Consider the following 27,088-nt stretch of genomic DNA (forward strand, 5'->3'; position numbering starts at 1 on the left):
ATCTAAAGTTGAAAACAGACACATATAGTATAAAAATGAATCACAAGCGACAGAAATGCATATGCACATATACAAGTTATTACGTTAACATATGCAATGAGAATCAAGAACAGAAAAGTGCTGAGCAATTGTGAAGATGAAATCGTTAGAATCTGATGGGGCTAGTCTGTGGAAATGACAGTCTGATAGAGATTTGTAGAAGGGAAGTCAATTACTTTTAAGTTAAGCTTCTCTTGAGTGACTATGGTAAGGCAGTTACAGAATTAAATAGGAAAAAAAAAAAAACCCCACAAGATATGGTGGTCAGACTTTCCAATCCAAACAATAGTGTCTTAATAATAGTGTTTAATAATAATAGTTACAACACTAATGATATATAATGCTTCCTGAGCATTTATTATATACTAAGTGCTGTGTTAAGTATTTCAGAGACATTTTTAAATTTATTGCTCACAGCAGCACTGTGAAGATTATGGTTATTCTTCTTTCTTTCTTTCTTTTTTAATTGAGGTGTAGTCAGTTACATTGTGCCAGTTTCTGGTGTACAGCATAATGTCCCAGTCATGCATCTACATATGTATATTCATTCTCATATTCTTTTTCATTAAAGGTTATTACATTGAATATAGTTCCCTGTGCTATACCAAAGAAATATTTTTTTTGTGTATTTTTACATATAGTGGTTAATGTTTGTGTCCACCCCTAATTTGTATGTTGGAACTCAGTCCCAATGGAACAGCATTAGGATGTGGAAACTTTGGGAGGTAATTAGGTTTAGATGAGGTTGCGGGGATGGACCTCATGATGGGATTAGGGTCCTTTTTTCTTTTTTTCTGAAAAAAATGAAAAAAGAAAAAAAAAGCAATAGTATTTATTAGTATTTAGAGAACTGTAGCAAACCCCAGAAAAGTAAGCGTGTCCGTTTAAGAAAAGGGGCTTGTATCCAGAAGGTAATCTACTTCAGGATGACACCTGCACCCCAATGTTCATAGCAGCACTAGTTACAATAGCCAAAACATGGAAACAGCCTAAATGTCCATCAACAGGTGACTGGTTAAAGAAGATGTGGTATATTTATACAATGGAATACTACTCAGCCATAAAAACCGACAACATAATGCCATTTGCAGCAACATGGATGCTCCTGGAGAATGTCATTCTAAGTGAAGTAAGCCAGAAAGAGAAAGAAAAATACCATATGAGATCGCTCATATGTGGAATCTAAAAAACAAAAACAAAAACAAACAAACAAACAAAAACAAAGTGTAAATAAAGGACAGAAATAGACTCACAGACAGAGAATACAGACTTGTGGTTACCAGGGGGGTGGAGGGTGGGAAGGGATAGACTGGGATTTCAAAACTGTAGAATAGACTACACTGTATAGCACAGGGAAATATACACAAAATGTTATGATAACTCACAGAGAAAAAAATGTGACAATGAGTGTGTATATGTCCATGAATAACTGAAAAATTGTGCTGAACACTGGAATTTGACACAACATTGTAAAATGATTATAAATCAATAAAAAATGTTAAAAAAAAAAAAAAAGGCTGAAAACATTAAAAAAAAAAAAAAGAAAAAGAAAAAGAAAAGAGCCCAGAGCTGGTTCTCTCTGTGTGTGCACAGGCCAAGGGAGGCCACGTGAGGACATAACCGGGAGGAGGGGCCTCACCAGAAATCTGACTGTCCTGGCACCCTGATCTTGGGCTTTTGGAACCGTGAGAAATAAATATTTGTTGTTTAAGCAACCCAGTCTGTGGTATGGTCGTGGCCATGTTAACAGACCAAGACACTTCCCGGTGGGACGATAAGGGAACTGGTGCTTGGCAAGGTTCAGTCACTTGCTCAAGTGTATAGAAGTGGGACTCGGCAGAGCGCTGGTTTGAACTCACTTGAATCTACGCCTGCCAGGAGTTCAAAGACCTAGGATGTCACTGTTTATAAAACACAGCACACCAATTTTAAAAGGAGAAAAGAGGCTTACTGTGTGCATTAATAGCATTCAAAATTAGCACCAAATGACAGTGCTGTGTACAAAGGCCACTTACTTAAAAATCATTCCTTGCAAGCGCTTAGACTAGTTTAAAGATTAGACCTATAGCATTCAGCCCACAAAGGAAGGAAAGGGTTTATTTTATACAAAAAGTACATGTTGTGTAGGGAACTTTGCAAGTATATGCGCATGTATGGGTAGACATACATGTATATGTTATAAAGCGCAGGATTCTGTATGTAAAGCAAGTATTAGTCCTTAACCTTATCATTTGTGATTAGGTGAGCAGTGGTTACCTGAACACACCCCACTCAGCTTCTCTCTCTTTTCTTCTTCATGGGAATGTGCCTAACTTTTTTCTTCATGATTGGCAATTTGAATAAATCTCAACAAAGGAACAATAAAGTGGTTATTTGGTTTAGAACTGCTGATATTGACCTGGTAAGGAGAAGTTTAGAGTTTTGCTCTCAGTCTCCTTGGACTGATGTCAGAAATGTGTGACTTAATTTAGGCGAAGGCTTTGCACTGAAAATAAGTCTGCCTGCTGGCAGTCTTCTAATTGAAGTAAACATGAAATGTTCAGATCTGCCTGGTGTAGAATAGTAGTGATAAAAATAAATGAGCCTTGAAATATTTTTAATTCATGAAGTCTTATTCCACCAGTCAAATGCAAATGTAGACATGAAGGTAGGGACCTTTTATTTATTTCTGTTAGTGTAGCACAGTTTTGCTATTTTTATGAAGGAAAGCACTGCAAGTTGATTTGACTAGAGACTTGATACAAAGTAAGACGCAAGGCCACGCAGTTCCAAGCAAGAAAGCAACATCTATTCTTTAGAATCTGGTTCCACTAATACCAACTCAAACGCAGAGGACAGAATGTTCTAGATGAAATGTAAGATTCAGCACTTAAAAATCTTGAGACTCTTTGACGCGTTACTTTTGTCCACTCAGTAGCATGTAGGAGGCCCGTAAGAGTGAATGTTTTCTGAAATTGGTTAATACACCCAGCCAGTGGCCCCACAGGACCTGGCTTTTTACTCCATAGGATTTTGTGAAATATTATTCTTTGGGGTTGCTAAGCTGTTTCTAATTTTCCCAATTTGGATTTCAGAAGACTCCCTGCTAAGTATAATTTTGGAATAGAGGATTTATATGGGATAAAATCTGAAGACCAGAAAGCTTCTTGCTTAACTGTGAAACTTAACAGCCAAGAATTAGCATTTGGACATTGTACCAAAACAAATAGCATTTTGTTGTTCTGATAGAAAACAAGCTGTTCATTGGATTTAATACCTTTGTTTAGAAGAACAAATTACTAGAAAAATTGAACTAAAGGGAAATAATTTTTATGTTCTTTTCTGGGAACTCAGCTTAGAGACATACATTCACGTCTTCATTCGGCAGCAACAGAGTAGCAACTCTGTGCCAATCATGCGTTCAGCAAAGGTGTATGGAGGACCTACTGTGTGCTGGGATGTTTCAGGTGCTGGGGATTTAGGGGCAAATACGACAGACAGAGTCCCTGTTCTGAAGAACTCACACATTGGAGATTTCATGATCTACTGTGGAGAGAAGAAGGCAGAAGGAATGATAACAAGCAAGCGTTTGGTTGGGAAGAGGGAGAAGGTGGTGGTTGTACCACCTGTCAAAGTAGAAGCCACAGGGAAGAGAAGAGTTGGAGAGAAAGAACTATGTAGACTTGTGAGTTTCCTGGCTGTGTCGTTGTGTTAGCGGATAGTGAGACCCCCCCCCCCCTAAATTAGGAAGCCCATCAAAGTGTGTGTCCTTGCCACTGGCCATGAAAGAATTTGCACAGCAGAGCCTGAGGGACTAAGAAAACAGCCCCTTTATTGCTCAGAAGGGGAAAAGGAAGGAAAGCGCCTGAGCAGAGAAGAAAAGAAAAGAGCTCGAGTGAGGAAAAGGTGCTGGAACAGGGAGTTGTCAGCCAAGATGGCCCATAGAGACAGCTCTGACCCGGGTTGGGCTATGTGGATTTTTATGAGCTGCTTCTGCCATCATGCCCTCCTTCTGGGTGTATTGGGAACAATCAGTCCTTTTTTGGGCTTTTTGGTCCTTGTGTGGGCTTTTCTGTTTGTTGTCATGGCAATCATCAGCTATCATGGGATGAGTGCCTGTGTCATTTAGCAGCTAATACATTACAGTGAGTGTTTAATGAGGCTCAAGGTCCACTGGAAGTCAAATCCTCCACCATCCTGGGCTCAGTTTGGTCTTACCAGTTCTTGTGTCTTCTCATTGCAGCTGCCTCCTGAGACTTAGATAAGAGTAATTGGTTTCTAGGGAGAGGAGCAGGGATATGATCCTGGGGACAACAGCCTTGGTGACAAAAAGGAAAGCGGCTTTTAATCAGAATGCTGACAATCTGGTGGACCCAATGTTCCCCTGAAAAACCATTTCTGAAGATTCTGCTCAGCCATAAACAAGAGGCAGGAGTTGGGGGTGAGGCTTAGTTCCTGCAGAAGAATTTACAGATACTGTTATTATATTCCTTGAGGAGGAACCAGATCCCTGCCCCAGGACTGCAATATTGTTTCTTGACTATTCCTCCCGTATTTCTACATTCCCTTCCTTCCCTGATTGGTAACTGTTTGAACCTAGCCTTTGGAACTCAGGAAAAGTCAAGCAGGCTGCATGAAGCCTATTTCCTACCAAAGAGAAATGGGGGACAGAAAGGATTTGTATCAGGGGGCACCCATAGGGACCTGCTCTCTTTCGATTGGTACCTGAAACTCAAGGAGAGGTTTGAACTGGGTGAACAAGAGCCTGGGAGTTATTAGTGTATGTATATTGGGCTGAAATCAAAGAGGTGGATGAGTTTAGGGAGAGCAAACATGAAGTGTAGTGGAAGGACACGATAGGAAAGAGAACAGACTTCAGGACATTTAACGGGCAAGTTGCAAAAGCAGGTTTGATGACATCTTTCCTCTTCTGAGACCCACAGGTGTTGTGAGAGTGGCTCAATTCACCATTTAACTGTAATCTCCACTTCCGTTCTCTTTCCTCGCTCTGGTCTGGTAGATTATGAAACAGGCAGATGCCCTACTAGACTTGGGAGAATTGGAGTGGAGTCCCCCTGGGAACTCTGGAAAATTGTTTATTAAAAATGCGATTCACTGTATTCTGTATGAAGATAGAAAGCATGTATAAATAAACATAGTTTGGTTTAAAAATTAGATTTTATTGGTTTATGGCTCAGGTTAGGTTGCAATGACAACTGTCATCTGTTCAAAACAAGATTCCTGTAAGTAATAATAATAGCTGACTTATTGCAGGCATGCTGGGTGCCAGTGACTGTGTTAAGTGCTTTATAGCACTGTCTCCTTTAAGCTTCTGCACAACATAATGGGTATATACTATTACGATTTTTATTTCTATATTTTACTAGTATCCTTATAGATAAGGATGCAGAGGCTTATCATTTCAGCATATTTCCTGACAAAATAACCTTGATACTCAGTATGTTTTTGAAGGAGAGAATGAATGAAGATGCTTTTAGCAGTGAAGAAAGTAATTTGAAGGGAAGGGAATTAATCGAGCCTTTTGCATTGCCACCCAGAGTCTCATTAGGATTAGTATTATGAGCAAGAAAATAAGCAAGCTGATAGCAACATTTATTGCAGAAAGGAGAATGGACTTTGAGAAGCTAAGTCTAATGAGGTAAGTGATTCGTGTCACTGATGTTGTGTGTTCATTTTGGCATTTGGCGCCAAGTCAGATGCCCAAAGGCAGTTCTGCCTGGCTGGCTGAACTCTGGTCTATTTTTATTTCTCCTTGGGATGCTGTGCTCTTTTGCAGCCCAGTTACCCCTCCCTATCCTGTCTCTGTTCCTCCTTCTCAGCTCATTGCCAGTTTATCACTTTCATGGTGTGATATGGGGCTGTCTGTGTCTGTTCCTCTCATGTCTAATACTTAACCTTCCAGATTTCCTCCAGTCCTGGCATGGTCTCAGAAATGATACCAGCTGAAATTCCTACCACCAGCAATCATAAAATGTAATAGGGTATCTCTTTTTTTCTTATATTTAAATGTGACGCAGATGCTTTATTTTTTACTCTGTGTCATTCCTCATATCGGTCTGATAGATTGAACATGAATGACTCAAATACTGGAGAAATTTGTCACTGGGATCGTGGTCCCAATTTCTTTTGCACAGGGCAGATGTCATTCGATTTCAGAATAAAAACAAGGAAACAAAAACAGTTAGTTGGTCATTTAACCTAACAAGTTTAATTTTAGGTTTAATTTTGAGGGAAGAAGTAGGTTGTTGAAAGCGACCTGAGCCTGCTGGGAAGTCTGAGAGATAGACTGGATGAAGGATGGAGCCCGTGCCTGAAAGGCCTGAATGAAGGATTTCTTGGCTGGAAGAATACAGACTGGTTAGAGAGGAAATGAAAGCTGGGAAAACTGGAGGGGGCCTTTGAAGTTGAGAATGAGGAGTCTGCAGTTGATAAGGAGAACAATAGTGAGGCCATTGGCGGGGAGGGGTGACCTGGTCAAAGCCATGGGTGAGAAAAAACATGTTTTACCAACTGGTAAAATTGAATATGTACCGGTTTTGCATGCCTGAGTCGTTTGTGAGAGCCATTGTTGTTGCTGTGAAAAACCCTGAAGGACATTACAATGGAAAATAAATGAGAAAAATCCATGGTTCGGAGATTTCTGAGTTTTGACACAAAAGGTCACTTTGCCTTTAGGCAAACTAAACACAACTTCTCTTCTCCTGGGGCAGGCATCTCTTTGGTCTTGCCCATTTGATTTTTGTAAAATTTTTAAAAGTTTGCTTTAGCTGCCATTTTCATAGTATTATTTCCACAGAAATTTTGTTTCTAACATCAGTTACAACTAATAGGTATTTCTCTACTTTTCGTTGTAGAGAATATATTCTCTCTCTAGTTTTCCCAACACATTCTTCTTTCAGTTAACATTTTATCTCTAACAAGTGTGAAAGTGGCTTATTTTCATTTACTTTTTAGTAGTATTTGTAAAGCATGAACATTTTTGTGTGATAATTGAAGCTTTTTTTTTTAAGCTGATGCACGTAGTAAGATGCCTATTATTTATATAGAAAAACTGAAGCTTTTCTCATAGCTATGATCATATGAGTAGAAAAAGGAACTATATATATTCATATATATATATATATATATATATATATATATATATATGAATGAAAAATACTATTCTGTGTGAGTTAACATTGTGTTGGACTATGATCCTTTATATTTGAAGTTAAAATTTTCCTCCCTATGTGCAGAAAAAGGTATAGGAAGTGACGCCGGACTGTGATACTCAGGCAACAGCTCTACTTGTGTTTCTGACAGAGAGCAAAGGTGTTTACATGCTTTTCAGCTGACATCACCATGATGACTCAGAACCTTTTGAGTTGCAGAAGTTGTATACATAAAGTATTCATAGTTATAAGCCAATCTCTTGTTGATTGATATGGCTTTGATTTATGCCTTTCTTCTTCCAAAATCACACTGTGATACTGAAGTCTAGGTGTGTGAAAGCCCAAGGGTAAATCAAACATTGGGACCTCACAGTTGTTTGCATGAAGCACTGAATCCTCTGAATGAGTCGCCATGTAAACTGAACAGATGCTGGGAGCCAGTTGGCACAATGTAATGAACCTCATTCTCATAGTACATCATCGAGTTACTCGTTAGTGCCTCCAAGGGTAGATGTGCTTTTCAAACAACCAATTTACTGCTAGAGAGCAACATAAACATTAGGGAAAATAGAGTACTACATTTAGTTCAATTGAGTATGTCAAATGACAATCTCAATAGCTTTCCTAAAATTCAGATGTTAACAAGTCTTCTACTTTCCTTTCTCTTCAGGAAGGATACCTTATGCCAAACAGATGGAGAGCTTTGACTTCTCTCAAAGGCTCCCCAGAGGAAGCTTGAACAGTATTCCTTGGCAAACCCTTTCCAATCTGTCATACTTCTTAGGAACAGGAAATTTGCCCCTGCCTCATATTGCAGCATTTTTTTTTGCATTAGCCCCTAATGGAGAAGAAAAGGCATTTGTGTACCTTTCTCCATTAGCTCTCTCTTTATAACCCTAAAGAATATTATGCAGATTATGGTCATGGAACCAGTATCACCAGGAGGTCCTGATGCAAGGCCAGATACACTTCGGGTGTGTTCTTGTTTCTGGGAGATTATTCCTGGTTCCATGATCGTACTCGGATTCTGATATTAAGGATGTTCCCTTGGTGAGGTGGGGATGTGTTTTCAGTGTGTGGTAATAGGTAGATTTTGTTGGCAACATTTACTTATTTCTTCAGGTTAGGATACTTTGCCTTTGCCCCTAGTGTCCTGTGCTTTAGTTATTCTAACTGAAATAAATTGTATCATTTAATGTTTACTATTATTTTAATTCTTTTCACAGATCTTATTTAGCCAAGATAATTTAAAATTCCAATTCTCAGAGAATCTTCCTGTTTCCTTAGAGTTTCCTTCTTGCGTTATCCCAATTATTACTAAAGAATATAGTGATATTAAGGCCAGGATTAATCCTTATCAAAAATTATTTTAAAATATTAGTCACAATACAACAATAAAAAATATATAATCAATCTTCAGAGTTCTCTTATTGTTATCCAGTTTTTTTTACTGTATTGATAATAGATTTATTGCTTTGAAATTATACTCATCATTTTCCTTAGCTAAAGGGTCTGTCAACTGGTTCCAGATCAGGATCAGCAAATTCGTCTTGGTCCATGAGCCAAATGCAGCCTGTCACCTGTTTTGTAAATAAAGTTTTATTGAGACACACCATGCCCTTTCATTTAGGTGTTACCTATGACTGCTTTTGCTCTACAGTGGCATAGCTGAAGGGTTGTAACAGAGACTGTGTGCATTGCTAAGCCTAAAAAATTCACTATCTGGCCCTTTATAGAAGAAGTTTGCCAACCTCTGTTCCAGGTCAGTTCCTATTTGCTTCAGAGTGTTGGATTAGACATTAGAAAACCTGGATTCAAGTCCTGCCTCTACATTCCCATTAGCTCTGTGACATTGGCCAAGCTGAGTTTCCTCATCTTTATGATGAGGAGGCAGGACTGTCGGTTTGCCAGTCTCTTCCAACTTTAAAATTCCAGAAACCTAATTAATTCTGTTTTACCTAAAATAATTTAAAGTTGATTTTTTTCCCCTTACAGATAGAATTTTGGGTTTATCATAATCCCTTTGGAGCATATTAGACACACATCCAACTTTCCACACATGGGCCATGACTTAAGAGATAACAATACAGCTTGCCTGTGTGAGTTCTCTGTGTGCCAAGGTTGGAGGCAGGCACTTTACCTTATCTCTTTTAACCTTCAAAATACCTCTGCACAGGGGCTGTGAGTGTTCACACCACTGATAAGAGGCAGGGCTGGGACTCTAACTCAGTCCTTTCTAACAGTAAAGCTCTGTGCCCTTTCCACGGAGACAGAGCAACACTATCTTTTCCTATGCCACCTCTATTTTAATACAGTCGTTTGAATATATGGTAGCACCTCACTTATTCAGTGATTGCCACCCAAATTATTCAGAACACAACCAGTGATTAAAAAGTAAAAATACAAAAAAGATTAACAACCAAGTAGGTGTTCACTCAGCCATTAAAAATATTTCCCAAGGTCCTCATTCAGAGCCTGTTCACATTTGCTTTGAAATCACTCTGAAAACTTGCCTTTTTTGTTGTTGTTGTTTCCCTGATCTATAACTAATGGTAAACAAGTTGGAAATGGAGGTGGATAGAAGTACTGTTGCAGGTGTCTCTAGACCAGTGGAGGTGGGGACCACTGGGACAGCATGGAACAGAGAAGAGTGATGCATTCCAAATGGCGCAGGCAGCAGTCATAGGAAGCTCAGCATAGGGACAAATTCACCCAGGAACCTCCCTGTAGCACTGGGAAATTTTTGCTGCCATCATAAAGACCCGGGGGCAGCATAGTAATGTGAACAGTTAGCGCTCTCAATTTAAGGGGGAGAACAAATGGTCTGTTTCACAGAACTTTAATAAAATTATGAAAATTGTTAGGAATCTTGAACAGATATACCTTGGTGGTTTGAATTTTTCTCTATGTGGAATATTTCCATTCTTAAAAATGCTGAACAAATGACAAACTGCCCAGTCCACATTATTTAAGAAATCTTTCTCCAGATTTTTCATCTATTTCATCCCTCTTTTCTGGTTTTGGTTATTGTCTTATTCATTGTTCACGCTCTGAAAACAGCACTCTAGAGATAAGTGAGTAATTAAAAGTCTGATGTCTCAGTTCCATCTATTACCAGATTTTCTCCATACCTAATTAAGTCTCAAGATTTTCCATTATCTCTTTTTATTCTCTAGCTTTCAAGAAGGTTTTATTGTTTTTCTTTTTGTCTTTTTATTTTTTTAAAGTAGAAGCCCATTTTCTTCTTAAGCTTTAAAAAACACTTACCGTGGATTCATTGTGTATTCTTGATATAAAATTAATCTTGCAGAAGGGAATCTTATTTCTTCTATTGCAGACTCCTGCAGCGTTGAGAGGGGTGGACGTGGTGGCTTTTATGTTGCTCTCCTGGACTCACTTCTTGGCTTCTTCTTTCTGATGCACAGACACATCCTTCTATGTTGATTTTCCAAACCATCACTTCTAATGGTCTGCTTTGGGGAATATTTTAACAGCTCACACACTTTTAGGTAATATTTTAAGCAGTTTATTTCTGGAAGAACATACTAGAACTACTTGTGGAAGCTAAGAGAGTTAGGAACATTGAACTAATTTTTAGCCCTCCTACCTCTCTGTGTGGGGGTCAGAGGAGAGAGGGCTGTTACCCGCTGATACCACCAGCCTGAGGCAGTACACGTCCTTCAGGTAATTTCCTCTTTGTTTGGCTGCCTATATTATGATGGCAATTTAATAATATCAGTGATAATAAAGAAATGAAATTTATCACTCACTCACTTGATGTCAGCTACTGTGCCTAATGGTTCATATGTATTATGCCAATTAATCTTCACTACAGTTCTGTAAAGGTAGGTGCAGAGTTACAGGCATCCTTCAGCCAATGACTGGGCTGTATTTCAAAGGTGTATCTGCAAATTAGTTATTTCAAACATGAAAGATATTTTCTCACAGAAGCCACGTTGTGAGTACATCTGTAGGCTGGGCTGGGTTACCAAAGTCTGACTCACAGCCGACGTGTGTAAATCACTGTCTCTGTCCAGAGGTACATCCAGAGTCCTCATGGGAATATGATGTGCCCACCTTCTTCCTGGGGTCCTAACTTTCATTCCATTTTATTCTTAGATCTTCTTTATGGACAGATGGACGATGGGAATGAAACCTCTTCCAATTCAAACCATTCATGCTAGTTAGAGAATAATGAATCAGCTGTAACAGAAGAGACCTTGAAATACAGTGGCTTAAATAAAATAACATTTAATTCCTCTGTTAAGCAATAGATCCAAGATGAATTTCCCAGTTTGCCAAGTCAGTCTTTCCCTATGAAGTCATCTAAAGACGTGGATTCCATCCATTTTTTTGCATCATCAACTTCTAGATCGTATGGTCCTTATCTAAGCGATTGAAGCTGGCTGAGCCCTGTGTCTGTGCTCCAGCTTGTGGGAGGGCAAAGAGCGGAAGTACATGGCAGCAAGTCCCTTGTAAAGCAGGCAAAGTGGAAGAAGAATCTGCTTATATTCTGTTGTGGAGAACTTAGTAATGTGGGGCTGGGAAATGTCGTCTTTAGCTCTGCAATCTTGGGTACACCTTAAGCTCCATTACTGTGAAAGAGATGGAGAGTGCATTAGAATGGACAGCCAGCTATGGCATCTGCTGTGTTGCCGTGGTGAGTCCCATGTCTAGACATTGACTCTTAACAGGATGGAATTTGGTGAATGTGGCAGAAGAGATGTGGGTGGAGGAGCAGGGGGATGCTGGGACCCCTGCTGTTGTAACTTCTCACAAGGACTCGTCACAGGTTCTCATTTCCGTCTCACCCTCCCTGCCTTTCTGATGGGCTGGCAGTCTGAGCAGAGGCACAGGATCTTGTGCTTAGAAGGGTTCCAGGCTTGGCTTAATACTCTGCTTTCACTGTCTTGAAATTCTTAATGGCTTTATCTTTATACTTGTATAAGTGAGGTTTGATGGGACAATGGAGCATGTGTGCGAGTGGCAGAGATGTGCTAGGTGGTAGCATGTGCACACTCGTGCACGTGCCAAATGGTGTGATGGTTGCATGGTGTGGGTGATGAGCAATTGGCCTGGTGGCCTGAAGCATGTGCCTGAGGACACCGTCGGGCCCCAGGTGGCCTCGTCAGAACCTGGGCCCAGATCGGTAGCCATGATGGTGCCATAGCAGCAGAAGCAGCAGCAGAAGTAGGTTTTGAGGGTGGCAGTGGTGGGTGTGGCCCCGGGGAAGAGGAGACTTCCACATGAGGACCTGTGGGAGGCCAGCTTGGTCAGTGGTCCCTGGAGCCTGTCCCTGTGGCATCTGCACAAGTATTAACTCTCCAGTCTGAACCTTGAGACAGGACCTACTGGTGTTCAGGCAGCAGACTTTGTTAGTAAATTATTATGCAATAAAAGCAAATGCCTGAACATTGCCATAAAGCATTTATCAGGGAGTTATTAGGATTCTTCCTGGGTTTTAGAATCCTTGGCTTTGAATGTTGCAACACTGCCGAATGAATATCCACAGGCTTAGAAACAGAAATTACAGTTAACCATAGTCAATGGGGAAAAAAGTGCTGTTTTAAAGTGAACTTTGGGTGAACCATTTATTAATAAGGAAGATAATATAAAATGAAAATTTTCCTTAAAATTGACAATACATCTATAGAACGTGAAAACAGGCATTTTGAATTGTAAACAAATTTGGGGGGCACTTCTGATTTCTTGTATCATCTCCATGATTTACGGGAAATCTCAGAAGAAGCATTAAAATGCTAGTGTATAAATTTACGTTTAAAATGAAATTCAGGATTACAGAAACTCATTCATGTGAAGAGTTAAATCTTATTAAAATTGCTCCATGAGAATCATTAGCTCTAGATATATACTAAAATTTGTATTTCAAAATACTTAATCAGAAATCTCTCCCAATGTTGTCATGGCCTATAAAATAACTCTTAACAGCAACAAGAAAAGTTGCATCAGAAAAAAAGATCCTTGTCAAAATTAGAAATTAACAAAAATTGTTTGCAATCTTGCTTTTGGGGTAAGCTACTGATACCAACTTCCATTAGATAGATTGAAAATAACCTTGGTAAAAGTATACATTCTGGCGAATTAACAAATGAATTTGCAGAAAAGTGAGCTAGAAAAATCACATTAATATTGTATTGTTATTTCTTGAATTATGACACAAAATATTTTTTGTGCAATTTATGTTTATGTTGTTCCTCATATATCACTATGACTGTTACGTTTTCTAAGTGATTAAACATTTTTTTCCTTTAAAATATTTTTATTTAAGTATTTTAAAGCACTTTTTTATTTCCTACGAGGGGTCCCACATCACCATTTCCCACTGAGCCCTACAAATTGTGTAGCTGGTCCTGGCTGGGGCACCAGTCTATTGGCTCAGCGTGGTGCAGCCACCTCTTGGCTGCTTTTTCTATGCCTGCCACGGAAGAGCATGAAGTCCCATAGCTGCTTTCTGGCCCTCACACGTGCAGCTCTTTGGAGGATTTTAAAAAGGCTTTTGGTTACTAATGATGAAGGAGAAAGACCGGGAAGTCAAGGTCAAGCTTCTCAGGCATCTGTCCTCTTCTGTTCCTTTGCTCGGCTGTTGCCTCCTGGGAAAGCCTGAAGCACATGTATCCGATGGCTACAGAAGCGCTGATGGCTCTAGGTTGCAAGAGACCTGATATCAGGTTCATTTACATTTTAGAGTACCATTCCTGAGTCTTTTGAACGCTCTTATTACAGGAGTAGAATGAAACTGCAGTTTTCCCCTAGAGATCTTACACAGCCAGGATCTTACACCTGCCACCTGGGGCTCCTCCTGCCATAGAATTGACTGAATCTGCCTGGAACCAAGAACCGTGACTAGAGGGAGATCCCAGATCACAGCATCTCTGACCCAGGGAACAGGAAGAGGGAAGAGGAGGGCAGTCAGCAGGTGGGAGAAAGGGCACACCTCTTTGAGCCAGTCATTTGCAGGTGGCTGGTTGTATGTAAGAGGCAAACAAAAAATTAGTAAGGTATCAAGGCATCTGTGGCAGGCAGAATAATGGCCCCCAAAGATGTCCACATCCTAATCCATGGAACTTGTGAATGTATTGGGTTGCATGGCAGTAGGGAATTAAAGCTGAAGGTGGAAGTAAGGGTGCTACTCATCTGACCTTAAAATAGATTCTCCTGGATTTTCTGGGTGGCCCCAATATAATCACAAGAGTCTTTAACAATGGAAGAGGGAGATAGGAGAGTCAGAGAGAGATGTGACTCAGATGCAGGATTAGAGAGATGCTGTGTTGTTGGCTTTTGACATGGAGGAAGGAGGCCACAAGCCAAGGAAGGGGGGCCTGCCCCTAGAAGCTGGAAGAGGCAAAGAAACAGATTCTCCCTCAGAGCCTCCTGAAGGGAACACACACTTGCCAGCATCTTGATTTTAGCCCAGGGGGAACCACGTCAGACTTCTGACCTACAAACTTGTGAGAGAATAAATTTCTGTTTTAAGCCACCCAGTCGGTGATCATTTTTTACAACAGCATTAGGAAATGAATGGAGTGTTTATACTTAACTCATGAGTTCTGGAATCAAACTGCTTGGGTTTTCGTAAGTAGCTCTGCTACTTATTAGCTGTGGAAGGAGGGAAGTTCTCAACATTTCCAAGCCTTGGTTTCATCCTCTGATAAATGAGGTTATTACCGTATAGCTGTGTTCTTAGGAAAAATGAAGGTCAAGCCTTTAAGACATGGTCTGATAAGTAGAAAGTGGTGGATAAGTATTAGCTTGACCAAAGTCACAGATGTCTGACCCTGGGTGGAATTTCTAGCAAGAAAGGACTTCCCCCTCTCTGATTCCCATGTAGTTCAGTGTACCCCCTTCTGTGGCCCCTGCTGCTCCCATGTTGACCCTTGGTCCTCCGAGGTCTTTACCCAGTTGTGTCCTTGCTGGGGCCCCACTCTTTAGATTCCACCCTTTCGTAATTTTTTTACACTAATTTTCAATATATATTTTTAAAAGATAAAAAAGATATATACATATATAAAGTACTGTCTTTGGAGGTATTAATCACTGATAATGACTTGTGTCAGTCTCTGTAAAGCCTTATGATTTCTGCCCTGACCAACACCCGCCTTCCACAGACGGCCTCCAGAATTTTTGACTGGTTGAGAAAATGAGGAGTCTCCAGGAACTGCCTTTTAATTGAGGGCTTTTGGCTTAAGTTAAACGAGTAAAATCCAAACTGAGGAATATCAGCTGGGAAGTATTTTAGGCAGGGGGATCTCCCAGGAGCCTTTCAAATCAAGCCAAATTTTACATAGGAGTTGGCCTCCTTTTCTGTCTACTTGTAAACGGCCCTGGAATGGCTTGTCAAAATTTTCTAAGAAAGATAGTTGCGGAGAAAAATGGGCAGTTTTCTTCAGGGTTCTTAGAGCAGAGAAGTTTGGAGCTTATGATACTGACATTTCTGAAGAACTTTTCTACAGCTGTGAAGAGCTTCATTTCAACGTGAGACCTTCTAACAGGCATTTGTAATGAGATTATCTGGTACTGAGATCACCTGCTGAAAAATTCATTTCCGTTCCACAAAAATCACATTAGGTACAAATTACCATTCTAAGGGTGTAGGTAAAGCCACTTGAAATAAAACTGGCTGAGTAAAAACCAGGTTTCTGAAATTATTGGTTGTTAGGAAAATGGAAAAATGTCAATTCTGAAGTGACTGCCCCAAGTACTTTGAGTGCTCCATAAAGCATCGGTTTATGAGAATTCATATTTTTGTGTCTGTATTTGAAATGCAAAATGATTTTTTCATGTGATTTTATTTTAACATAATTGGTGAAAACACATAAATGCAGTTGTTTTCAAACACTATCACACCGGGGTGCTTTCCACAGCTAGCGGGTGGGCTCCGGGCTTTGCTTCATGACGTGGTCTCCCTCTGGTGGTCGCGTTAATAAAGGTACTGGCAAATTTCTTCGCTTTGGAAGTTTCACCGAAACTGAAATATGGAAAGCATCTCAAGGGGTCTTTTATCCTAGTCTATTAAATACAGATTAGGCTGTGTATTTCCTATTTTGACCATTTCAGCCCTCTGAGAAGTTTTCTTATTTTAACAAAAGTCAGTCAGTCAGTCAGTCTGTGCAGCCCGCCCCTTACGGCCATGTCAATACCAGTTTTTGACTGTTAGGAAATCTGACCTGATTCCCCATCTCTGTGGCCTATTTTTGGCCTATCTTGGCTGGAATATATGTCTTAATTTTGGCCACAGTGTTTTCCATCTGCTCTAGAAAGGCTTTGGGTTGGGTGCAGAATTTGTTTAGCCCACACTGTATGTCCCTCAGTCTTCTAGTCCTACATCTGCAGCAGGGAACAAAACAGACAAAAAACCCTGCCCTCCTGGAGTTTCTGTTCTATGACACATACAGCTGTGGTTTATAAAGACATAAACCCTAAAGACTGGTACTGTTGACCTCACATGTATGTAAAGCTTTTATGTAGCTAGAGAGACTATGAATTTAAATTTAAACAAATAAATGATGGCCTAGGGAGAAAAATAATTGTAACCAAAGGAGCTCCAACAAATTAGGAAGGCAGAAAATCAGTAGGAAAATGTGCAAAAGATATGAGTAGGCATCAGTTGGGAAGGTCTTTTTATTTCTCTGTAGTTAATACTTGGCAGAAGTGCGATTTCATGATTTCAAAATTACCCAGTACAGACACAAGCAAAGGATGCCCTTTAGAAGAGAGAAATGTCCCCGCTGGAATTCCCTGTGCATCTCCACAAGCTCTCTGGTGGCGAGGGGCTCAAGCTGAGTTCTTTCCTGTGGCACCGCACGGGGTCTATGGGCTGCATGTGGCTGCCATCTTGTGCTCCTGCTCGGAAATTGCATGTTCCTGATCCTTTTGGCAAGTGGGAGAAAAATGGACCTTTTCCCCGGGTTACTCAGTCCTCCAGCCCACTCATTCACCATTGGCCAGCCCTCGTGCTGTAAAGACTCCCAGGATTAACTTAAGCACAGACGGTTGATCGGTAGAGTATTTTCAGATGAGAATATGTCATTGCTCAAATTGTAGTATTGAGAGATAGGCACTTAGGTTTTGACTTTCCATTGTCTGCAGCAATGCCTTCCCTCCTTTCAGGGATCAAGTAGACCTTTCCCTACCGACTCAGGGCTGCCCTTGATGCCAGATTATTTGCCATTCGTTTCTAGTTCCCGTGTGTCTTTCCTGAAGCGTCCCCCTCTCTTCACCTCTCTCCTCTTCCTCTTCCGGCTCATTCTGCACCCCATACCCACCCCACCCCCATTGGATCATTGTATCTTGTATCCAGGGGACATTATTCCTGTTTACCAGTACAAAGGAATCTGTGAACCCTGTGAAGATTCTGGAAAAAATTGTAAGTCTTTTCCCCTCCCTCTGAGCCTTTGGGTGCTGTGTCCCCAGTCTTCTAGTTTGAATAAGTTGGCAGCTATGACTCTGGAATGCAAGTTAATTAAATCGTGCTTCTATTTAGTTTTAGGGAAGGTTTGTTTTTCCATGTCAGGTTTCGCCTGTGTGCCTTTGTTATATCTAATACTGGTAACCAGGGATACCAGGAGAGATTTTATGTAGCTGTGCTGTGACGGGCACACAGGGTAGAAAAGTGGAGGGAGCATGGGAGAGAGAATTCAGGGTCTTCTGGGTTCCACCAGCCTGTAAATCATTTAACAGAACACAAACGATTTAACAGTTAAAGTCAGCTTTCCTGGAGCAATTGACTTCCTATTTTGTCTAGGAGCCAAAGAAAAGTTAGGAATTCTATCCCTGTGTTGGTCGCTTCAGACAATGTTCTTTTCCAGTTATCTTGATTGTTACAAAGAATCTAGTCACCCTCAGCCTCTGGTGCTACAAGGTTAGAGTGCAGGATGCTCTAGTTATTTGCAGGTTAACCTTTTGAGCACAAGGCATTTTTCAACACTCTGTGATGGCTATTTTTCAGAAGTGAATCACACACTTCCCAGTCTTTGCCAGCAGAACACGGTGGGCTTGACTCAATTCAGTGCCAGGTGCTTCACCTCCGTTACTGATTAATACATACGCAAAGACAATTATAAAGCAGGTGGAATTCAGATAAGGAAACTGAAGCCCCACAAGGTTACATAACTTCCTCAGAGCAGCAAAGATCATTTAAATCCAAATCTCTACTTTTTCCACAAACTGACTTTGATTTTGGTGTCTCAGGGTCATTATTGTGAATAATTATTTCTCTTGTCTGGAGATCCAGTCAATATCAGTATGGATATTAGAATGAACTGATTTTCCCACCATTAACCTCTGTTCTTTTCATAACAGCGCTTAGAATTGAAGTTACCTGATTATTTTGGGGGTGGTTTAAGCTTGAAGAATCAGGTCACCAGGAGTATTTAGGTTTTCCCAACTCTGCCTTGACCCAGCCAGTGGAATTTGTGCTGTCCCCGTGGTCTCCTGTGTGGGGGCAAGCAAATGAGGTTTGTTGTGATCAGTTAAGAGGATGGCGAATCAGTGTCTCTGGCAGAGCTCTAAACTAGGGCTTCAGAATCTTGGCATCCGGCTACTGGCGATCTGATCTGGAAGGTGAGATCCTGCAGTATCCTAAAGATTAATGAATTTTTAAGGAAGATAATGTTTTGGCATACTCTGTTACGGTAATTAACAATAGGGAGTAGGTGGGCAAGTGATACAGTACAGCCTTCAAGTGATTGGAAGCGTATTTTTAGACATTAGGGTAGAATTGTAATCTGTTCTTGAAAGATATTTTTTCAAAGATCTTTTCATAGTGAATACTAGATTTATAAGTTTATTCTACTTCTGAGTCTCAGGCTACACAATATTGCAAAGTCACAGACAACTTTTTCTAGCTCCTAGATTGTCAATACACAAAATGGATGAAAATAAAAGAAACTGGGATGAAAAGTAAAAGATGAAATTCACAAACTATGAACTTGTAAAGTGATATCAGTCCAATTTGTATGCCCAACAAACAAGAAAAATATCATGGGATGGCTCTTCAAACTGATTATTTTTCTTTGTTCATCTTACTTCTAAGTCTTTCCATAGATGTTGTGGCTGAGTTACACATTTAATAAAGGTCTGAAAAAATGTTAATATTTGTAACTTCTTAGATACTGCCCTATGCATGCAAGAGACTTATTTTTTCTTTCCAAATCATATATATCTACTTTATTTCTTAGGTTTATATGTATACATTAACTGTTTTATAGAAAACATCCAACACTCGTTTGAAATTTGTCAAAGGTAGTGTGTCTAATGTACCGTCATTATGATTTCATGATTCATAGTGAATAATCACAAAATTTCATTTGAGACAACCTTATGTTTAGAGGAAATCTCAAAAATATTTTAAACTACCAGTAAATAAGAATTACTTGTTTAGAAAGTAAAGTTTTTATTTCCTAAAGCAAATTCAAAAAGTAGCACTCCCCTCAGAAACCTAAATGTTTGAGTAATTATCTTGGAATTTGGAAATCTCTGCTAGCTGATAATAACCCCTGTCAAGAGGGTCAACTATAAACATGTAGTTTCTAAATTGCCCATGTTCTTTAGAAACGTAAAGTTATGTTATTGCACTTGTTTGCAGGAAATGATAAATGACAGAGTCCTGGCATACATCTTATTTTCCAATGATTTTTGACAAAACTGCTTCAGAATCCTATTTAAGACTTTTAGACACTAAAACTTGAGGGAGTAAACTAGTATATTCTTTTAATCAGACAATCCCTGTTTGGAAGTTGTTCTTTCTCATTTTCTCTCTTTAATCCCTGCTACCCGCCGCCGTCCTGTTGAATGAATACAGAGCCCTCCCTTAGACTTCTGCTCGGCAGTCTGTTTCTGGCGTCTCTGATCATAAAGCTTGACTTCCTGCTTTTCACCCTGCGCTTTCTTTACTCTCTCCCCTGTCTAATTAGATTTAAAATCTACTGAGCAGGGTTTTGTCTAACTCTATTTTATTTGTGACTTCACTTGCGATGTTGAACGATGACATGGAACTGCTTTCTGAACTCTATTTCCACTCTCCCTCCTTTCTGAGTACCACCAGGTGCACCTCTATTCTTGTTTCCTGCTAATGATTTTTAGATAATTTGACAATGGCTGATTTTTCTATAGCATGATAGATCTTCCATCATGCTGTTGGATAGGCAATAAGTCTACTTAGCTCTAATTTTCAGAAATTTAAGCTGGACCGGTTGGCAAGGTTTCCACTGAATGAAAGCATAGCTTTATTTCAGAAGGGAAAAAAAAATGAGTCCAGGAGTAATTTAGTCTTGAGGACATTTAATTGGGGGGAGTTGTTTTGGACTTGTTTTGAACATCAGTTTGACAGAGATGGTTTCTCACTCATTAAAACATGTTCTGTAATAGGCACAGAGGGTCTTGGAACTAAAGAGTTGCACTGTATTGAGGGGACTGGTTTTACCTTGCCTTTGCAGCAAGATGGTCACCACAGATAGTAAAAGAAGAAGTCACGGTGGCACTTGTGTTTTTAGAATGTCTAGGTCAAGAGCTCTTTAAGTGCATTTATTCAACAGATACTACTGACTGCCTACCATGTACTACCTTGGAACAAAGATGTATAAGTTGAGAGGTGCTAATAGGGTCCTTTGCTCTCTTGGCAAAGAAGGAAAAATCTGTGTACTGAAGCAATTTACTAAGAAAACATAAAGGATGTGCATTATCGTCTGCATTCTCAGGAAAGGGAGAGAAGGATTGAGCAGAGACTGTGTGATCACCCAGAGTGGGGCAGCGTGGGGGAAGTGTTTGGAGGGGTAGAGGTGGAAACAGAGGGTGTAGGAGACGTCCCCCAAGGCTCAGAAGGGGACTGACTAGGTGTTGGCATGTCCTTCCTGTAGCAAGGACTGGTGAGCCCTTATTTGCTTGGGGGAAAAGGCAGGGCCTCAGAGAGGAATGGCCGCGTGGGGCAGGCAGGAAAGTTGATGTTGGGGACCAGGGCCCTGGCATGACCCTGGTGTGGCACAGGCATAATGGAACGTTCTGTCTACCGTAAACCCTTAGGGCTTAGAACCATGAGCCCCTCAGCCATTCTCTGAAGACTGAAAGCTAAGCCCCTCCCTCAGTTCTTCCCTTGGACCCTGGTACCACTCGAAGGAGGGAGAGCTCTCCCACCCCCCAAAATGGCTGAGACTTTTCACCTTTTTGAGCGGAGAAGCGTGAATTAATATGATTTAGAAAAATAATGTGATGTGGCATTTCTTACCCTGCAGTGTGATGGAGTTAGACCCACACCCACTGCACCTCCATGCGGGGCTGTTATGACCTCATTGTGGCTGCAGGTCTCACTTCTTTCACCTATTTCTCACGTTTTAGGTCTTTGATGACCCCCCTCCCCCCCGGCTTCTTAGGTAGCTCTGATGGCCTTGAGCACCAGTGCTATTACAAGTGACTAGAGTGAGTGCCCATGTTTAATAGATGTCTAGTAGATGATGATGGAGAGGACGAAGAGATTGAGAAGGATTTCTCACCTTAGAAGGTAGATACTTCTTCTGAAGGCACATTTTAGTGATGGAATTAGAGGGACAGGCAGATATGATGGCTTCATTTTTAGATTATGTATAAATCTATTCCTGGTGTTAGTGATCCTCTATCCCCAAGCTCCTGTATCTTCAAGAGTGGACATCGTTTTTTGGCCCTGAGACAACCTGTAGGCAGAACTTAATAACACTGTGTGCTCCCCCCAGAGAAAGCACCAAAGTGCTAAAAAGCACATTTTTTTTGTTACCCCACTGCCCTTGTAACCTACTACCCCATTTACTTGTTCTCTTCTGCAGCAAAGAGGTTGTCCTTTTGTTCTAAGCTACTTCCTCTCCTCTTGTTCTCTCTTAAATACACTCCATCAGAGTTTTGTCCCTGCTGCTCTATTGAAACTGCTCTTATCAGCGTCCCATTTCTCCGTGTCATCTTTCCTGACCCATAAGCAGCTTCTGGTGGAGCTGATCACTTCCTCTTCTTTGATACACTTTCCTTTCCTCACCTGCTGGGTTTCCTCCTACCACCCTGGCCACTCCTCAGTTGCTTTGCTGGCGTCCCCTCTTCCCTGCAGTGGTTGCATGTGGAGTTTCAGAGTTCAGCCCTCCCCCATCTTCTCTTCACCATCTCCCCAAGCCTCACTCTTCACTCTCTTCACTGATCATTCCCCTCGGGACCGCATCCAGGCACGCCAGCTTTCAATGGAAGTTCGATGACTCATACGTTTATATTTGTAGTCCTGTCCTCTTTCCTGGACTTTGAACTTACGTCCTCGGTTGTCTACTCAGCATTTCCACTTGGGTGTCTACCGTCTGTGTCAGACTCAGCATGTCCCAGTCATAAGTCCTGATTTTCCCCACTTAGCCCTGCTCTTCCCGTAGCCTTCCCTATCTCAGCCATGGCAGGTCTAGGCTTCTGGCTGGAAGTCATCACTGGCTCCTGTCTTTTCTCACAACTGTCATCTAATGGGCCACGAGGCCCTCCTGACTCTACTTTCGAAATACATCCAATCATGTCTCAGGACCTCCAAGACTCTGCTCTCCAGGCCTCCAGCAGCTCTCTCTGGATTGCTCTGACAGCCTCCTAACTGTTAACCCTGCTGTTTTCTTTGTCTCTCTGGAGTATTTTCAACACAACAGGCAGAGATCCTTGAAAATATAAGTCAGATCAATCATGCTACTCTTTACTCAAACCTTGTCATGACTTTGTTTTGGTCTAAGTTACAAAGCCCTATACAGTCGGGCCTCCCCTTCCTCTCTGCCTCACCACTTGCTTTCCCATCCCTTTGCTCGCTCTACGCTAGCCTCACAGGGCTCCTTGGTGTTTCTGACACCCGTCAGCCATGTTCCTGCCTTGAGGTCTTTGTATTGACACTGACTCTGCACTGAAATCTTCCCCTGAGACTTGGTTAACTCCCTCAGCCTTTGAAGTTGTTGCTTGAATGTCAGCTTTCAACGAGGCCTGGCCGGGCACCCTAATTAGTTTTGGGAATATGTCCTACCCCACCCCCACATCTCCTATCTCTCTTAGTCTGTTGTACCTTTTTTTTTTAATAGCACTTATTATCTTCTGACCTAATATATAATGATTTTCATATTTGTTTTGTTCATTGATATTATTTGTCTTCCTAGAATATAATTTCCCCAAAGCAGGGGATCTATTCTGCATTCAAACTCCTGGAAGAGTGCCAAATTGGTTAAAGAAATGAGTGAAAAAATTAGTGAGTAACATAACCTTTGCTGATTCCATATGGCAGATGGAGGAAGTGGTTACACCTCCCATTCCTCAGAAAACAACCTGAGACGCCCCTTCAGATATTTCTGTTTTCCCAAGGGTCTTCTCTATACTGAGCAATACTCTCTCCAAGAAGTGTTCTTGTATCAGCTGCTAAAAGATTACACGCGTTCTTTTTCATTTGGTCAAATAGCTTTGTTAAAGGGAAGAGCGACAGTAGTTCACAGTAACTTCATTTTGAGCAGCACATGGAAAGAAGGGCCGACAAGCTTTCAGTATAGGCACAGGGGCTGATGCTGTAGCCAGGGGGAGCTTCTCTTCACAGGTAGTTGAACTTGAGCTTTAGATTGTAAATGAGGGCTCAAAGGCATGCGGAGTGAGGACTCTATACAGTCAGAGACTGGTGAGTAACTTCTGAAAAAGCCTCTAAAAGTTAACAAGCAGAGTAATGAGAGCATTTGCCAGTGTAAGTGCTGCCCATAATACACAGGCAGAGAGAAGTAAGAGGGCTGGAAGCAGTGGCAGGAAACCTAAGGGCCAGTTCAGGCTAGGATGTGTTTTCAACACTCTGTTATCAGAGACAAAAAGACTGACAAGAGCTGATCATCCTCAGGGATATATGCTCTTCAGAGTCCAGGGAATTTTGAAGTCCGAGCGGCTCATAGTTGTCTTCATCATTTGGGCATGTAAGCGAGTGTCTTAGGCGCTAGACCTTTATATGCTGCTGTCTTTGCATTGATATTAGTTGCCACATGAATATCCATTAATTGTCACATGAATAAACGGAAGTAACTTTGGTGGAGAAGCATCTTTAATTAGTAGAACTATCTATCAGATAATGATCAGTAGAATACATGCTACATGAAGGTGGGGAATTAATTTTGTTTTCTTTACTGCTGTATCTGTAATTATGGCTAGAGGCATGCCTACCACATAGTAGATAGTAAATACTTATTCAGTGAATGAATGAATCTTTTCACTGATCAATATGCCATTGAATTAAAGTCCAATACACACCTCTTAGAATTATAGATGATGTTATTGGAAATGGCGTCAAGATTGTCTAGCGTGACTTCACTTCAGGGAATCTCCCTTTGTCATCTTAAGGGCACAATCTAAAGGTTATTGGAAGATGATTATTATAAGACAGTGAAATTTATGGTTGAAAAATATCTCCCGAAACTTGCTAAGAACTCTCGCAGTGTGTTCTCCAAAAAACCAAGAGCTGACATAGAATGTCTCACCATTGGTCCAATTCACCTGAGGGACAGACATTTATCTCTGGTTTAGAGAGAAAAATAAGGATGAATTTGAACTTTTACCTGAATCTGGTATGCTTGAATTGAGCGCATATCCACGCTGCCTGTGCCCCAGAAATGGGGAGGGGGGATGGTGTGGAGGACTGAGCTTGGAGCTCCGTGGGTGTCGCTGTTTCCTAGCTATGTGGCTTGGAGCAATTGTTGTCTTAATCACATGACACTCTAGTTCCTCTACTTGTAAACTACCACTTACCTTGAAGACATTGTAGTCATATTCCTACCTGTGTCCTTTATGGGGCTCTTCTAAATGAGACCTATCTGAAATGCTTTGCTAGTTGAACAATTTCACACAGATTAAAGTGGGAATTCTGAATACAACTCAGGAAGAACTCCAACAGAAAGAACACGCACAGCTACTCTAATTTTATAAGAATAATATTGATTAATGAACCTATGAACTTCCAAAGAACTTCCAAAGAAAGAATAAGAATAAAGAAACTATTTTTAATGTCCTAAAACCCTGGGCAGCCACATCTCCAACTGTGAGGAACCACACAAAAGAAGTCAGTTTCTGCTGAATCAGCCAAGACATGGGGTATTGACAATCAAAACAATGCAAGCAATGCCATATTTTAAATTTGATCCAGACTTGATAGAACTATGCACAAGAATGGCTTTATTGAAGTAAGATATATAGGGCCTTAAAGATGAAACCTAGATGGATGGAGCTCTTTAACGTAGAGCTTTCAGCTACATTTCCCAAGGAGTCGTCAGAGCCAGAGTGTAGGGAATGCAATAATTCTTCAGAGGCATTGCAGCTGCTAAAATGCAGACAGATGGAATTTCTGCACTCTCTAGTATGATACAGAAACAATCTCACAATAGGATAAACACTTACTCCTTGAAAATTTTCTCTTAACCCTAGAGAGAGGATATTGTATAGACTGGCCAGTAAAATCTTTAATGTTTTAGTTTTTCGTTTTCTAACTGGTTTTCTGTATATACCCGTTAGGAGGCAATCTGTAGCTGTAGGAGTGCAGTCCTGGGCTGACTCCTCTAAGACTATACAAAACATAAACGTGTTTCATATTTTGGCAGTTGAAATCCATAGATGCCATTTGTATTGATATGGAAATCATGGGATATGATGGAAAACCAGACTTTCATTGTTGACACTGTGAAGATTACACATGAAGTAGCATCACAAGGAACGTACCAAATGGACTAGAACTTACTGTTCAGCAAATCAAAACTCCAATTTCCTTGATAGCCTTGGAAAATAATCCATTAACTGCATTTTTTCTTTGCAGTGGCAAATACTGCGGCAATATACTGTGCTCCACTGAGATGGAGAGAAGTTTTGAAGGGTTGTATTTATTTACCATTATTCTGAATTGGGAACTCATGAAAAAAGTTAGTTTTCTTTTTTTCCTGATTAAAAAGACATCATTATAAGAACATGTGTAAAATACAGAGGAAAATACAATGAAGAAAATAAAAATTACTTTCAATCCTAATACCATATGATTACCAGAGATAATCATAGTTACCTTACATATACTTCCTAGGCCAAATTGTATTATACTTTTTTGGAAGCAGATGGTGTTTTTACACTTAAATTATCTTGAACTTTGTCCCAGGATGTTATTTTTAACAATACAGTTTTCAATGGCCGTAACAATATTCCTTATTATGGAGTTACTTAAAATTTATTTAACCAGTCTTCTATTATTACATAGTTGCTATTGCATGGTTTCCTTGTTACAAACTATGATGGTATGAATATCCTTAAATATAAAACCTTGCCCTGTTCATAATGATTTCTTTTCATGAAGTCCAAGAAATGAAATTGCTGGGTCAAAGGTTATGCAAAGTTAAAAGGCATTTGATGCCTGTTACCAAATGTTGAAGTGTGTTTTAGCACCCGTTTTGTTGAATTGATTTGTCCTTTCATTAATGGTTCCCTTAGTAAAATCTCTCTAGCTTCTTCTCTTACATTTTTTGTCTACTGTAATTTTGAAACAATTGAATATCTGTTGAATCTTGAGAAGAAAAAGAGCATGTAGTACTTAAAACAAAGAATACCCAGATGCAACCATGTTAAGGAAGAGAATGAAAATATTATTAGCTACTGTTATTTCACATTCCTTAGGCCAAAGTAGACTCTGACATTTTTAACTGACATTTTTATTAAGGCAAGTAAATAAATATACTTCAAATACAAGGCATGGGGATCTCTAGGCCTGTGTTCAAGCACATGTCAATGGACTATTCTTAATTATAACTTTTCATGTGCAAGAATGAATAGCATTATAGAAGGAGAAGGTTTTTGGATTTTTTAATGTGTGTTCAATAAATAACCTTTCACTTTCAAATAATTTTCGGTTATTAAGAAAA

The 27,088-nt window shown here is 40.3% G+C and overlaps 1 protein-coding gene across 6 annotated transcripts in view; it reads left to right on the plus strand.

Moving 5' to 3' along the window:
- Nucleotides 1-27,088, plus strand: part of CORIN (corin, serine peptidase) — a 222,448-nt gene that overhangs the window by 108,827 nt on the left and 86,533 nt on the right. The window lies entirely within an intron of this gene.

The sequence above is a fragment of the Camelus bactrianus genome, chromosome 2 (genome assembly GCF_048773025.1).
Source record: "Camelus bactrianus isolate YW-2024 breed Bactrian camel chromosome 2, ASM4877302v1, whole genome shotgun sequence".
Taxonomy (NCBI): Eukaryota; Metazoa; Chordata; class Mammalia; order Artiodactyla; family Camelidae; genus Camelus; species Camelus bactrianus.